This window comes from Megascapheus bottae, chromosome 15, assembly GCF_031878675.1.
Source record: "Megascapheus bottae isolate mThoBot1 chromosome 15, mThoBot2.hap1, whole genome shotgun sequence".
In the NCBI taxonomy this organism is placed as follows: Eukaryota; Metazoa; Chordata; class Mammalia; order Rodentia; family Geomyidae; genus Megascapheus; species Megascapheus bottae.
Genome location: NC_143523.1, coordinates 25088852 through 25104209, shown reverse-complemented (window position 1 = coordinate 25104209; position 15358 = coordinate 25088852). Strand labels below are relative to the sequence as shown.

The 15358-nt window shown below is 42.2% G+C and overlaps 1 pseudogene; it reads right to left on the bottom strand.

Annotated features, from left to right (window-relative positions):
* Window positions 1-301: 301 nt before the first annotated feature.
* Window positions 302-400, bottom strand: LOC150054007 (U6 spliceosomal RNA; annotated as a pseudogene).
* Between the last annotated feature and the right edge of the window lie 14958 nt (window positions 401-15358).

The window sequence follows — 15358 nt, the reverse complement described above, 5'->3', positions numbered from 1 at the left end:
TGGGGTGTCCTGAAAGAGGTTTACCTATAAGATGTTAAATTGCTGGCATACCCTTTAACCTTCCCCCTCTGGAAAGTGAATAGAATGAAAACATAGCAGCCCTTTTCAATCATAAGTTCCCACTGAGATGTAGCTGAACACAGACAGAATCTGATTTCTTACCTACTGTGGAAGTCCCAACCAAGGTCCAGTGTGCCTCTGATTATTTTTATATAAGAGAGAACTGAATATGTCTTGGGCATGCTCGAGTTATGATTATGTGGATGTTTTGCTATATGTAGCCACTATTTTTTCAGGAGGTAAAAATATGGAAAGCTTCAAGGATATATGTGTCATCTTTGCACAGGGACCATGCTAATCCTCTCTGTTCCCATGTAGTGTATGTGTTGCCGAAAGCCACCGCTGTAGCCATCATCTTTACTGATAGGAAGGGAGTTAATATTTACTGAGCATCACCTATAACACATGAACTTTTTATGCTGTCTTAATTCTCATAATCATTCTGCAGCTCAGGTATTACCTGCACTTCACAGATGGAGACACTGAGAGCCTGTGATATTAGACAACATTTCCAGGGTCCCGCAGCAGGGAGCAGAACTATATAGCTCAACCTCAGATGAGTTGGATCCCATGCTCGTTCCATAGTCTGAGGACACACTGGGAAGTTTTGGGAGAGTTCATCTAAAATTACTCCCTGAGGATGTATTGGTATCCTAGAGCGGGGGGCACCCACAAATCCTCAATTCTGCAGGTCATGTGCAGATGGTGCCAGCACCCATGCATGCAAGCGTGTCTTGCACATTTTCTGCTTCTGCCTTTTGAACTGCTGAAGCAGAAAGTCTAGGCAACTGTAACATGGGGTAAGACTTGGCTTCACAGACTTTACAGTGGGAGAGTTGGAAATGTCTGTCAGAGGCTCTTATTGAACATGTCCCACACTCAGAACTGAGGCAGAGCCCTCATCCTTATTCCTAGTCTGGTACTATTTAGCTGTGGCTGATCATCTAGAAAACCCTTCTGGACCTGATTCTTTGACTTTGTACTCTTTGGGACGAAGCTGTCACTAGCTCCTAATTCAACCTTGGTCATATTGAACCATCTTTTCAAGACATTACCGATCAGCTGTTGAGGATACTTGCATCTGTGTTTATGGGGACTGTTGACCTGTAATTTTGTTTATTTGTAATTCATTTTGTCAGTTAACTTGGCCTCATAAAGTGAAGACCCAGGTATTACGGGCCGAGAGTTTAGCTTAGTGGTAGAGTGCTTGCCTAGCATGCACGAAGTCCCTGGTTCGATTACTCAGTGAAACTTCCAAAACCTGTTTCTTTATTAAATCTTGCTAGTGCCAGGCACTGGTGACTTATGCCTGTAATCCTAGCTACTTTAGGATGCTGAGATGTGAGGATCGCAGTTCAAAGCTAGCCTGGGCACAAAAGTCCATAACTCTTATCTCCAATTAACTACCCGAAACCTGAAGATGGTACTGTGGCTCAAGTGGTAGAGTGCTAGCCTTAAGCTGAAGAACTTAGGGACAGCACTCAGGCCCAGAGTTCAAACCCCACAACTGACAAAAAAAAAAAATCTAGCTAGAATTTCTAATATTTTTTTATATTGACAAGGGCCTTTGAGTTTATATTTCAGTTCATTAATTGCAGATACCCATACAGTTTTGTTTTCCAGGAAAGTTATCCATCTAAGGGTTTTGTTGACATAAAATTATTATAGTACTTCCGTATTTTTATAGACTGTTGAATCTGTAATGATGGTTTCTCTTTTACTTTTGGTAATGGTCACCTACATAGTCTCTTTTTTTGTGTGTTTCTGACCAGGAAACTGAGATCTGAGGATTATGGTTGAAAGCCAATCCAAGCAGGAAATGTCCATGTAATTCTTATGTCCAACTAACTCCCCGCACCCCCTTATCAAAAAAAAAAAAAATAAAGCCAGAAGTAGAGTGTGGCTACTGTACTCTAGCCTTGAGCAACAAAGCTAAGAGACAGTGCCCAGGCCCTGAGATCAAGACTCAAGACTGATATACACAAAGACAAAAAAAATGGCCAGAAGCGTGGCCTAGTAGTAGAGTGCTTGCCTAGCATGCACTAAGTCCCAGGTTTAATTCCTTGGTACCACATATACAGAAAAAAGCTGGAAGTGGTGCTGTGGCTCAAGCGAAGGAACAGTAGCCTTGAGAAAAACCAAGACAGTGCCCAGGCCCTGAGTTCAAGCCTGAAGACTGGCAGAAAAAAAAAATTCAGATGGATGTTTAATCAATTTTATTGATCTTTTTAAAGAACCAGGCTTTGGGTTTATTCATTATGTGTGTGTTCTCCTTTACTGGCTTGTACATGTCTTTATTATTTTCTCCTCCTTTCAATTCAAGTTCACAAGTGGCACTGTGGCTCAACTGATAGAGTGCTAGCCTTGAGCTGAAGAGTTCAGGGACAATGCCCAGGCCCAGAGTTCAAGCCCCATGACCAAAACAAAAAACAAAGAGTTCACTTTGTTTTTTCTGCCTCTCCAAATCTGAACCTCTGTCTGTTCACTTTAATCCCTTCTTCTTTCCTAACATAAGCACTTAGATATGTTGAGTTTATTGTAATTTTCTTTTTTTAACATGTATGTACATATAACAGCACTGGAGTTTGAACTTAAACTGGAGTTTACCTTTTATTATAATTATGTATATAATAAATCACAATTAATTATATAATATTTAAATATAACAAATATAATAATGTATAATATACAAAACATAATATAACATAATAATAAGAAATATAACATCTAATTTTATATAATTGATTTTGGGGGGGATCAGTCCTGGACTTGAGCTCAGGGCCTGAGCACTGTCCTTGTGTTTTCTCAAGGCTAGAGGTCTACCACTTGAGCCACATCACCACTTCTGGCTTTTTTCTGTGTATGTGGTACCAAGGAATCAAATCCTGGTCTTCATGCAAACTAGGTAAGCACTCTACCACTAAGCCAAACTCCTGACCTTTAACTGATTTTTTAGCTCAGGGCTGGTGCTCTAGCACTTGAGCCACACTTCTCCCTTCTGGTTATTGCTGATTAAATGAAGCTAAGCCTCTCATGTACTTTCCTCACTCAGATGCCTTCAGATTGGAATCTTTGGATCTCAGCCTACTGAGTAACTAGGATTACAAGTATGAACCTGCAGTGTCCAGTTGGGATTGAGGTTTTGAACTAAGGCTTAAATTATAAAAGCAGAACATAGTAAAAAAAAAAAAAAAATCCCTAAAGAAATTCCAGTGGGAGCCAGGCACAGTGGCCCACCCCTGTAATCCTAGCTACTCAGGAGGCTGAGATCTGAGGATCAAGGTTCAAAGCCAGCCTGGGCACAAAAGGACCTGAGACTCTTATCTCCAGTTAATCTCTAGAAAACAGGAAATGGGGCTTGGCTCAAGGGTAGCCTTGAGCTGAAGAGCTCAGGGACAATGTCCAGGCCCAAGGGTATGGTGGTAATCTTGAGCTGAAGAGCTCAGGGACAATGCCCAGGCCCAAGGATATGGTGGTAATCTTGAGCTGAAGAGCTCAGGGACAAAGCTCAGGCTGAGTTCAAGCCCCATGACCTACAAAAAGAAAAAGAAAAGAAAAGAAAAAGAAATTCCAGTGAGAACTTAATAGATTAGCAAAAGTTTTGACATTTCATATGGAAGGGAAAAATAATTTACTTGATATGAGCCTCAACCATCTGGAAAAAACACATGCTCTCCACCCCACTTCATATGTAAAAATAAACTCCAGATGGATTCGAAGTCTAAATGCGACAAATAAAAGAATGAGATAAAAATTAATTACTTATAAAACTATAAGAGCATGAAGCAAAAGATCAAACCCAGAAACCCAAGAGTCACCATATAAAAATAATGATTACACATTACCTCTGAAAATTAACTTTGAGGTCTGTGTGTGTGTGTGTGTGTGTGTGTGTGTGTGTGTGTGTGTGTGTGTGTGTTTGAAGAGACCCTAAATAAAGTCAGAGGGCAAACCACAAACTGATGAATACCTAGGATATATGAAAAAGGGTGAAAATTGTTCTATGCCTGAACTCTTACAATCCAATCATAATGACCATATGGTTTCTTTTTGGAACACTCTGGAATACTGAAATACTCAACAAATATATAGTTTATATATAGATATATAAAATAAATATTACATTTAAATCAAAAGCTATTAACTGTGGGAGGGGTGGAGGAGAAAAACAAGGACAAAAACATGAGAAGGGGGAAGTGGCGCTGTGGCTCAAGGGTGGTAGCCTTGAGCTGAAGAGCTCAGGGACAGCACCCAGGCCCAGAGCTCAAGCCTCAAGACCAAAACAAAAGAGGAGTATCAATGTTTGAGAAGTAATACACCCACTACCTGATGAATGTAATTGCAGCCCTGCTATACATTACTCTGACATTTAAAAAAAGCTAAATATTACGTTTACTGTATTTGCTACCGAATTGGTTACTTCCTTATACTTGGATTCAAGGATAATAAGTGACTCCAAATCACTACAAAAATATATATAAGAAATGATAAGAGTGGGGCGCGGGAGTTTGGCCTAGTGGCAGAGTGCCTGCCTAGCATGCACGAATACCGGGGTTCGATTCCTCGGTACCACATACATAGCAAAAAGCCAGAAGTGGTGCTGAGGCTCAAGTGGTAGAGTGCTAGCCTTGAGAAAGTCCAAGGACAGTGCTCAAGCCCTGAGCCGAAGCCTAGGACTGGCAAAAAAAAAAAAAAAAAAAAAAAGAATGATAAGAGTAATTATGTTTTTCTTTTTTGGTTGGTTGTGGGGCTTGAACTCTGGGCTTGAGAGCTGTCTCTGAGCCCTTCAGTTCAAGGCCATTTCCAGTTTTCTGATGGTTAATTGGAGATAGTCTCAAGGTCTTTAGTATCCAGGCTGGCTTTGAATAGCAATCCTCAGATCTCAACTTCCTGAGTAGCTAGGATTACAGACATGAGCCACTGGCACCCAGCTAAAATTAATTAAATTTATATTTAAGTTTTTAATAATATGATCTAATAGACTAATTCAACATACAAATGCAAAAGAGACTTCGGTTTTAGCTGTAGGCAACCTTTGTTCAGGGTTCTGCAAATCTAAACTAAAAATACTAACCTATGGGCCAGGAGTTTTAGTCTAGTGGTAGAATGCTTGCGTAGCATGCATGAGGGCCTGGGTTCAATTCCTCAGTACCACATACACAGAAAACAAAAATAGAAAAAGCTGGAAGTGGTGCTGTGGCTCAAGTGGTAGAGTGCTAGCCTTGAGAAACCCCAAGGATAGTGCTCAGGCCCTGAGTTCAACCCCAAGACTGGTTTAAAAAAGTATTACCCTACCCCCTCCCCCTCTCTTTCTCATACACAAATATACTCTCACTCTACAGCCCTTTATTGAGGTTCTGAAAGGAACCCTTCAATAATCAGCAAGGTCAATGATTTCAAAGAATAGGAACACACACACACACACATACACACACACACACAGACTATAGAGATAGTCATAGTCACATATTCTTTTCCTTTCCTTTAGTAATGGGTCTTGTATTCTGCCTGGGCACTGGGCACTGTCTTTTAGCTCCCTCTCACACTTCTACTCAACGCTAGTGCTTTACCACTTGAGCCATACCTCTACTTCCTTCTTTTTGCTGGTTAATTGAAGGAAAGAGTTTCTTGAGCTGGACACAGGTGACTCATGCCTATAATCCTAGCTACTCAAGAGGCTGAGATCTGAGGATCACAGTTCAAAGCCAGCCAAGACAGGAAAGTACATGAGAGTCCAAGTAACCACCAAAAGTTCAAAAGTGGACCTATGGCTCCAGCCTTGAGCACAAAAGCAGAAGACGGGGTCCAGTTCCTGAGTTCAAGCCCCAAAACAGGCACAAGGAAAATAGTTCCTTGGTTTTATCTGCCCCAGCTGGCTTCCAGTATTGGTACTTAGGTATCAGGATTGCAGATGTGAACCACTGGTACCTGGCTGATATATTCCTTCTTTCCTTCCTTCCTTCCTTCCTTTTCTTTTAAATTTAATTTAATTTAATTTTTTGTGCTACTGGTGTTTGAACTAAGGGCTTTATGCTTGCTAGGCAGGTGCTCAATACTAAGCCAAGCCTTCAGCCTTCATATATCCTTTTAAAGCCTTCCTCAAATTGTTACCATGCCCAACTAGCTGGTTTCTAGAATTCAGCAGGTGTCCTGTTTGCCTTTGGACACAGACATTTCTCCTGTATCCTCACCTGCACCCCACCCCAGCCTCCTTGAACTGCAGCCCTGTCCAGAACAGATGCCTCTTCTTGCTGCACCTGACCATATCTTTGCCCAATACCATCTACTTCCGGTCTTCAACATCCCTGGCCTTTCACCTGCCTCTTTCCTCCCATAAACCCCTCAGGGGTCAGATGAGACCTAGATCTCATTGCAAATCTTTCTCCCTCATTCTGCTGTGCTGTTTTACATGCTGCTCCCATTTTCTCCTCAGTCTTCCTGCTCATTGTTGCTGTTATTGATGTTTGACATATAAAACCAATATATGGGCCAGAAGTGTGGCCTAGTGGTAGAGTGTTTGCCTAGCATACACGAAGCCCTGAGTTCAATTCCTTGGTATCACATATGCAGAAAAAGCTGGAAGTGGTGCTGTGGCTCAAGTGGTAGAACACCAGCCTTGAAGAAAAAATGCTCAAGGAGGGGTCAGTAGTTTGGCCTAGGGGTAGAGTGCTTGCCTAGCATGCATGAAGACCTGAGTTTGATTCCTTCGTTCCACATACATAGAAAAAGCCAGAAGTGGTGCTGAGGCTCAAGTGGTAGAGCGCTAGCCTTGAGAAAGTTCAAGGACAGTGCTCAGGCCCTGAGCTCAAGCCCAGGACTGGCACACACACACAAAAAAAGTGCTCAAGGACAGTATTCAGACCCTGACTTCAAGCCCCAGGACTGGGAAAAGCAACCACAGCAGCAACAACAACAAAAAAGCAGAAGTGGGACTGTGGCACAAAGTGGTAGGGTGTGGGCTGGGAGCATAGCCTAGTGGTAGAGTGCTCACCTAGCATCCCTGGAAAAAGCTGGAAGTGGTGTTTTGACTCAAATGGCAGAGGGCTAGCTTTGAGCAAAATGTGTACAGGGACAATGTCTAGGCCCTGAGTTCAAGCACCAGGATTGTTTGCCAATCCTTGAGCAAAAAAGAACAGAACAAATATGGTCAGGGCATGCTCTTAAGTGATAGGGCACTTGCCTAGCAAGCACAAGTCCCAAAGTTCAAACCCTAGTTACCACCAAAAAAAAAGGAGGCATTAAAGCTGGAATATCAATACCAGTGACAGAGCCATTTGAAACATTTGTTACTTAACAGGTTATTGGTTCCACCAGAATTTCTGATTCAATGGGCCTTGGGTGACCCAAGTATTTTCATTTCTGCCTAGTTTCTAGGTGCTTCTGCAGCAGATAGTAGAGACATTGCTAAGGGCGATGATTTCAACACCAGAGGCATGCAACAGATGTGCTAGGGGACAGAAAAGACCACAGAAGGAAGCAGAGTCCAACTGTGTTCCTACTACCCTTATGTTCTCTCTCCTGCTTCACTTAGGCTCCTAATTTGCAATGTGTGACATCTCTGCAGCCTTACACTAAACTTTCCTTTATTTTGTAACGAGAATTTATAGAATATACAGAATCCACTCTTCTCCAGTTTGAATCTTAGAGTCTTTATTAAATGGCCAGTGGCTGCATAGCAAACTTACCATCTGAAAGGCCTGCAGTCAGAAAACACATTCAATACAGTCAGGAAACAGGCCAGAGATGACAGAGACAACACATACAATACCAACAAGCCAACAGGAGAACAACCGGGGAACAGGACACAGGAATGGAACATGGAGATGTGTGGCAATGGAGTCCTTGCACCTAAGCTGGTTCAGGCTTAAATAGACTCAGGGCAGGGGACAGGGTCACAAAATGCTCCCAGCCCTGGGTACTGGACTGACAGGGCTAGTAACCTAGCAGCCAAGTGCCCATCTCTGTCTCCAGGGATGCAGGCACCACCTATCACCTGGGGGAGGGGGCTTTACCTCCCCCACACACACCAGGAGAAATGAGCAGGACCCTAAATCTCCATATGTAAGGCTTTGTTTTCTCCTAAGCAGAGCCCTCCCTAAGCACCTAGGGTTACACATTTGCATTTAATGAATAGCATCTAACCTCTAAGCTTTCTAACACAGAGTGGAGAATTCCCTCCCACCAGCAAGAGGCGCCAGGATGGCTGAGAAGCCACCAGCCCCCAGCTCCTGGGCAGGCAATGGCATGGCTGTGACACTTTCCTTACTTAAACTCAGCTACCTTACTTCAATTTGACTTGAGTCATTCCTTGCAACATACAAGTCTGCTGAGAACACTGATAAAGGATATTTCCACTTCTCCCCATAATGTTGACCAAGTTCATTATCCTAAACTTTATCACATTCTACTCTGGTAACTAGTTTCACAAGTATCTTCCAACATCTTTCTCGGAGTTCCATATACACCTATATGTGAGGGGTTTGCAAAAATTTAATTCCAAATTGGGATATAGATTTTTGCTCTTGAAATATCTGAAGATGATGACTCAGTCCTGTAATCCTAGCTACTCATGAGGCTAAGATCTGAGGATCATGGTTCAAAGCCAGCCCAGGCAGAAATGTACACAAGACTTATCTCCAATAAACTACTCAGAAAAGACTGAAAGTGGCGCTGTGGCTCAAAGTGGTAGAGTGCTAGTCTTGAACAAAAGAGCTCAGGGCCAGCACCCAAGCCCCATGACTGACAAAAACAAAAACAAGATGAAAGTTTACTTCTGGTTCACATAACAATCTCAAGGTGGGTAAACCCAATCTGTAAGGCTGTTCCATTCTCTGAGGTCATCTTAGAGTCCAAGTTTTGCATCCCTGGGGCATCAGCAGCCAGGGTTTCCAATGTGACTCACCATACCGGTATTCCAGGCAACAGGAAATGAAAGAATAGGAACAAGGGGGTAGGCCTGTGTGCTTTCCCTGAGGTTTTTTGTGCCCAAGTTTAGCAATCTACCACTTAAGCCACAGCTCCACTTGCAGGTTTTTTTGTTCGTTTTTTGATGATTAGAGATAAACATCCACGGACAGGCCCAGTGCTGGTGGCTTACCTGTAATCCTAGCTATTCAGGAGGCTGAGATCTAAGATCTTGGTTCAAAGCTAAGGCAGGAATCCATGAGACTATTATCACCAATTAACCACCAAAAAGCTGGAAGTGGAGCTGTGGCTCAAGTGATAGAGTCTAGCTTGTGGTGAGGGGGAGTGGGGCTTAGAGACAACACTTAGGCTCTAAGTTCAAGCCTCAGGACTGGCCTACCATCCCCCCAACTCCCACTCCCACAAATAAAGAGTCTCCTAGACTGTCTTTGAACCACAATACTCAGTCTTCTGAGTAGCTAAGATTACAGGTGTGCCACAGCCCAGTGGGCATTTCTTTCTCTAAAAACAGAATCTCAAGGGTACACAGTTGTTCTCTTCTAGTCATTTACCTTTGAACATAATTGAGAACCATGTATTCAACTAACTGCAAGCTGTTCTTGGAAATAAACTGTCTAGCTGGTCAGTCTTATGCCTGCATCTATTTAGAGGTTTTATTACCAAAAGAAGAATGGATTCTGAGAAATCCTGAGCAATCTCTGCCAAGCAGACCTTACATAATGCTCTACAGTTTTGTTATTATTATTATTATTATTATTTTATTATCAAGTCAATGAATCTGGAACCCAATTGGCTAAATAGCCAATATGTTGTTATATGTTTATATATAGTATTTCAGACCTGTGTGCCTTCAGAGTAAGTCCATCTTTTGTTTCTGTGTGAATGTGTGTGCATAGGTACTGGTTTTATATGGGAATTTGATCAGTGAGGTACAGAGAAACCACACTTTTAAGAGGTGGATCGGGAGTCTTTATTAGAAAGCCAGTGACTCCAAGTGGACTCATGTCCCAAAAAACTTGCTATCCTGAGTATTGCTAGCACAAAGCTTATAAAGGCAAAAACCACACCAAGGCAAATTCTGCATGGTACTGCAATTAGCAAAGCTTGTTTACAGAAGCAAACAGCCCAGTTAAGCATTAACTGAGGAACAGTAAGAGGTTATAGTGATTATCTAGGGGGAACAATCAGGGATAAGAATTTTGACAATGTGGGGTAGGGTTTTCCCAGAATTTAACAATTCATGACACAACGGCAGTTCTCAGAATGGTCTTTGTCCCATCCATAGTTCTTAGAATTGAATGAAACGTCCCTATTACACATTAAGGGGCCCAGGCAGTGAAGATAAGATGGCTTTTCTAAGACCCAGTATCCATATTTCATGGGGCTTGAACTCAGAGCTTGGGAACTGTCCCTGAGCTCTTTTTGCTCAAGGATGGAGTTCTACCACTTTGGGCTGTGGCTCCACATCAGGTTTTCTGGTAATTAATTGGCGGTAAGAGTCTCATGGACTTTCCTGCTCAGACTGGCTTTAAACTGTGATCCTTAAAACTCTACCTCCTTAGTACAGTGCCTGGCTAATTGTCATTTTCTTATATTTAATTGATTCTTCTATTTTTTAGCTCAAGTCAATAGGTGAGACAGTCATCTACCTCATTATCACATAAATCTGAATTCATCCAGGTACAAATCAGATTAAGGATATTGTCACGTCTTTATTGATGATTTGCTTTTCTTCTGTATATCACTATCTCATATTTGCACCCTTTGGGGTACCAGTAGGAAACAGAATCCACCTCCAAATTATTCACACAAGGGACTGTAGTGAAAGGACAGGGTTGAGGCATCTAGAGACTAGAAACAGCAAGAAGCTCTTGCTGCCTTCCAGGGCTAAAGGACAAGATGAGGAAATAAGTGTTAGCCACTGAGTCCAGAAGTGCAGGAATTGTGAAGGAAAAGCTTCCCTAGAAGCTGTGGAAGCACTTAGCTTCCACCAGCTGTCCATCACCAAATGGGCAACACTCTAATTTTTATCTCCTCATTCATCCTGCTTCCTACTAGTTCCAATCCAATGGGGAAGCCAGCTAGTAAGAATCTCAGGCAGCCTCCTAGACACAGATGCATATGTTAAACAAAACAAGTCAGGACCAGTGGCTCATGCCTGTAATCCCAGCTACTCAGAAGGCTGAGATCTGAGGATCATGGTTCAAAGCCAGCCCGGACATTAAAGACTGTGAGACTCTTATCTCCAATTAACCACTAGAAAACCGGAAGTGGTGCTGTGGCTCAAGGGGTAGTCGGTAGCCTAGAGCTGAAGGGCTCAGGGACAAATGCCCAGGCCCAGAGATAGGGTGGTAGCCTTGAGCTGAAGAGCTCAGGGACAGCGCCCAGGCCCAGAGTTCAAGCCCCACAACAGATAAAAAACAAACAAACAAACAAACAAAAAAAACCTCTGATATTCAAAACCTACAAGAAACTAAACTCCTTCAAGATTAATAACCTAATTACTAAATAGGCAAAGAAGTTAACTAGAGACTTCTCAGAAGTAAGAATGGCTAATAAATTCCTGAAGAACTACTTCACACCGGCCACAGAGGAAATGCAGATCAAAACAACATAGAGGGGCCGGGAGTTTGGCCTAGTGGTTAAAGTGCTTGCCTAGCATGCATGAAGACCCGGGTTCGATTCCTCGGTACCACATATAGAAAAAAGCCGGAAGTGATGCTGAGGCTCAAGTGGTAGAGCTCTAGCCTTGAGAAAATCTAAGGACAATGCTCAGGCCCTGAGCTCAAGCCCAGGACTGGCAAAAAAAAAAAAAAAAAAAAAAAAAAACATAGAGATTCCATCTTGCCCAAGTTAAGATTAACCATCGAGAATATAAACAATAGCAAATACTGGCAGGGAAGTGGGGGGAAAGGAAGCATATTGCACTGTTGGCAGAAATGTACACTAGTACGAGCATTCTGAAAGGTGGTTTGGAGATTACTCAGACTAAACGTGGAACTACCCTATAATCCAGCCATGCAACTCTTCAATGTCTACCAGAGCATTACAAGTCAGGATATGGCAAAGACACTTGCACACCCATGTTCATAACTGCACTATTCATGGTAGGCAAATTATAGAACAGTACAGATACCCTACAACAGCTGAGTTCAGGAAGAAAGTGTGGTACATGTGCACAATCAAGTTTATTCATTTATCAGAAAAAATAATAATTTCACTTTTCAGGGCAATGGATGAACCTAGAAAAAATTATGTTAAGTGAAATAATTCAGGCTCAGAGAGATAAACCAGACATGTTTTCTCTAATATGTGAAAGGTAGATCTAAATTAGAAACATACATGGTAACATATGCTGAAGGGTTTTATGCATATATACCCAAACAAACTGATTAAAGGATGGTATACTTAGGGGAATAGTCCAATAGTGTAACCCCTCTGAACAACTAATCAACTGTTTTTTTGTGGGGGACAGAACTGAGGAGAGGAAGCACACAAATGGAAGAAGGAAGAATGAGCAAATGTAGTCATTATAGCCAATGTATATTATGCATAAAATGAACCACAAAACTTGAGAGTAGGAATCGGATGGGAGGAAATAGGAGAAAATGATAAAAGGGTAATATTGATCAACATATACTGTGCTCATAAACTGACTTATGGAATTGTAACCTTTCTGTACAATTACTTAATAGAATAAATAAATAAAGACTTTGTATTTAAAGAAATATATAAACCTTGTGTTAGTGGCTCATACCTATAATCCTAAACTACTGAGGAGGATGAGACCTGAAGATTGTGCTTTTAGGAAAGTCTATGAGACTTATCTCTACTAAACTGCTTTAAAAGAAAAGAGGGGCCAGGAGTTTGGCCTAGTGGTAGAGTGCCTGCCTAGCATGCACGAAGACCTGGGTTCGATTCCTCGGTACCACATACATAGAAAAAGCCAAAAGTGGTGCGGTGGCTCAGGGTAGAACACTAGCCTTGAGGAAAGCCCAAGGACAGTGCTCAGGCCCTGAGCTCAAGCCCAGGACTGGCAAAAAAAAAAAAAGAAAGAAAAGAAAAGAAGAAGTGCAGGTGTGGCTCAAGTGGTACAGAGCTAGTCTTGAGCAAAAGAAACTCAAAGACAGTGCCCAGACCCCAGTTCAAGCCCCAGGACTTTCACATACACACAAAGATTATACATATAGTATATAATGTTATATGTAATCATACATATTATATAATTGTATATGATGTTATATAATTATACATATCATATTATAATATGTACACTATAATATATACAAGCACTATGTAATATAATTATATATATACTATATAAGAATATGTGTGTGTGTGTGTGTGTGTGTGTGTGTGTGTGTGTGTGTGTGATTTTGGTCTTTGCCCCCAGTGGAGATAAGAGTTTCTAAATCTTTTGTGGCTGAGAGCACTAAGGAAATCTTTTGTTCTGATATTTGACCTTTGACAACAATTATTTACACAGGGCTCCTACCTCTGCAATTTTCTAAGTGATAGCAGCATCTTACAGCTCCTAAATCCCTTGGAATTTCCTGGGTGATGGCAACATCTTGATCCTAGTAAGCTGATTTTTGGAAAGCCTCAGCATAGGGAACTGGTTTCCAGGAGAAACAACCACATGAGCAAAGGGTTGAAAATTTTATCTTCACCCTCAATCTCCGGGGTACAGACAGGGGCTGAGGCCTAAATAATGAAATCTCCATTTAAAAAATAAAAAGGTAGCCTGGTGCCTGTCTATTTAGGAGATTAAGATCTGAGGATCTTGTTTAGAAGCTAGCTAGAGCAGAAAACTATGGGAGACTCTTATTTGCAATTAACTTCCAAACAAAGCCAAAAGCCAAGCCTTGGCTCAAGTGGTAGGGTTCTGGCTCTGAGCACACAAACTTAGGAAAAAGCTCTGGTGCTTGTGGCTCATGTGGCTTAAGCCTATAACCCTAGCTACCCAGGGGGCTGTGCTCTGAAGATGGTGGTTCAAAATCAGACCAGGTAGGAAAATTCATGAGTCTCATATTTCCAACAAAGTATTCAGAAAAGGCCAGAGTGGTGCTGTGGTTCTAGTGATAGGATGCTAGCCTTGAGCACAAATAAGCTCAGGGACAGTGATCAGATCCTGGAGTTGGAGCCCCACAACTGCAGTGAGTGGAATGGGGGAAGGGAAACATAAGTGCCTTTGGGTAGTGCTGCTATAACAGAGCACCTCAAACTAGATCTTTTATAATGAACAGAAATTCATTGGCTTACGTTCTAGGGTCTAGGAAGTTCCAAATCAAGGGCTAGTCTGGCTGGGTCTTTTGGCTATTTTATACCATGAGGAAAGAGCAAAAAGAAGGAGGAGGAGGGGCCGGGAGTTTGGCCTAGTGGTTAAAGTGCTTGCCTAGCATGCACAAAGACCCGGGTTCGATTCCTTGGTACCACATACATAGAAAAAAGCCAGAAGTGGTGCTGAGGCTCAAGTGGTAGAGCTCTAGCCTTGAGAAAGTCCAAGGATAGTGCTCAGACCCTGAGCTCAGGCCCAGGACTGGCAAAAAAAAAAAAAAAAAAGAAGGAGGAGGAGGATGGGAGGAAGGAAGTGTTAGATCTGAATAGCTCATGTCCTTGGAGGCTTCAAGTAAGCTTTGAGTTACAAATACTTCTCCCTGCCCCCTCCTACCTTGTTCTGTAGTTGGGGGTGACACTAGGGGCAGGCACCAGTGCTTTGAAATGCAAATACTACTGTATTTACCCCCCTCCCCACCCAGTCTGTCTATAACTCTTCTGGGTCACAAATACCCCACCCCCTGTCTCATACCCCTGTCCTCTTACCTTTATCTGCTTTCTTATCAACCCCCCACTAGCCCATACTAACAAAATCCACTACAAATAAATACCTCAGGCTATAAATAAGGAGTGAGATTCCAGCATTGGCTGGAGACTCCCCTCCTAAGATTCTTTACTCCCAATAAACTTGTGCTGGTGTTAGGCTACCTCTCCATCTATTTGAGCTGAGATTGCAGGCATGTTTGTTTTGTAGCAGTTTTTTCCTAGTCCCCCGTCCAAAAGCCAATATCTTTGTCATTTAACACTAGACAATATGTAAGTCAGCTGGGTGCTTGGGTGCTGGTGACTCATGTTTGTCATCCTAGCAATTTAGGAGGCTGAGATCTGAGGTTTGAAGCCTGCCAGGTAGAGACTCTTACCTCCAGTTAGAAGTCAGCTGGGCTGTCATCCTAGCTACTGTCATCCTAGGGTTGCAGTTTGAAGCCAGTCTGGGTAGGGAAGTCTGTGAGACTCTTATCTCCAATAAACTATTCAGAAAAAAAAAAAGTTGAAATGGTGCTGTGATTCAAATGGTAGAGTGCTATCCTTGAGAAAA